Source organism: Penaeus monodon, chromosome 27 (genome assembly GCF_015228065.2).
Source record: "Penaeus monodon isolate SGIC_2016 chromosome 27, NSTDA_Pmon_1, whole genome shotgun sequence".
NCBI lineage: Eukaryota > Metazoa > Arthropoda > Malacostraca > Decapoda > Penaeidae > Penaeus > Penaeus monodon.
In genome coordinates, this window is record NC_051412.1 from 39379329 (window position 1) to 39380119 (window position 791).

Genomic DNA, 791 nt, shown 5'->3' on the forward strand with positions numbered 1-791 from the left:
TTCTCCAAGGCATTATCCAGACCAATATATTATTTTTAAACCTTATATGTAAATCAATACATTGAGTTTTAATCAATGCTACTGCCTCACTTTCAGCATCATCTAACATTGCTGAAACAACATGGCAGGTGCAAGTAATTGATACATCATTTAATCAGTGTAATTGTTGCAATAGTGAATCGCCAGTTGAAGCAAAACTGAAACATTGTATACTACTGCTTACTGCCACAGATCCAAGGAAGGTCATGGATGTCATTTCATATTATCACTGTTGCTGCAGCTCTAAACCCACCTCAGCTCTAGCCAGCCATGGCTCTATGACTACTTTCCATTGTACATCTTGAGTGCACTCCAACAGGAAGATTCCAATTACCTGCATTGTTAGATCTATCTGCAGCTATCCACAGAGCAATAAAAGGCAGACACCATACCTGTCCAAAGGAAATGGCAAAAGTACTTATTTATGTACATTATAAAGAAAAGTAACAGATAGGAGTTAGGCATGATTTGACAGTTTGTATATAGAGCCTAGGAAATTGTGCATGATTTAAAAAACAAGGCCTTCAGACTGACTTTTTTCCATTTTATTTTAATTTTTTGTCATACTCAAGCCAGCTGTAAAAGTATTGCTCCCTAACATAACGAGTAAAAATATTTTTTCTTTGAAAACCATTACTTTCCTTCAGCACATGGGTTAGGCCACACAATAACAAATAAAAAGGAAATGGAAGAAGCATATTAATTTTAAAAGATATGTGATGGAATTCACAGTTGTTACATTAAAAGTAAAA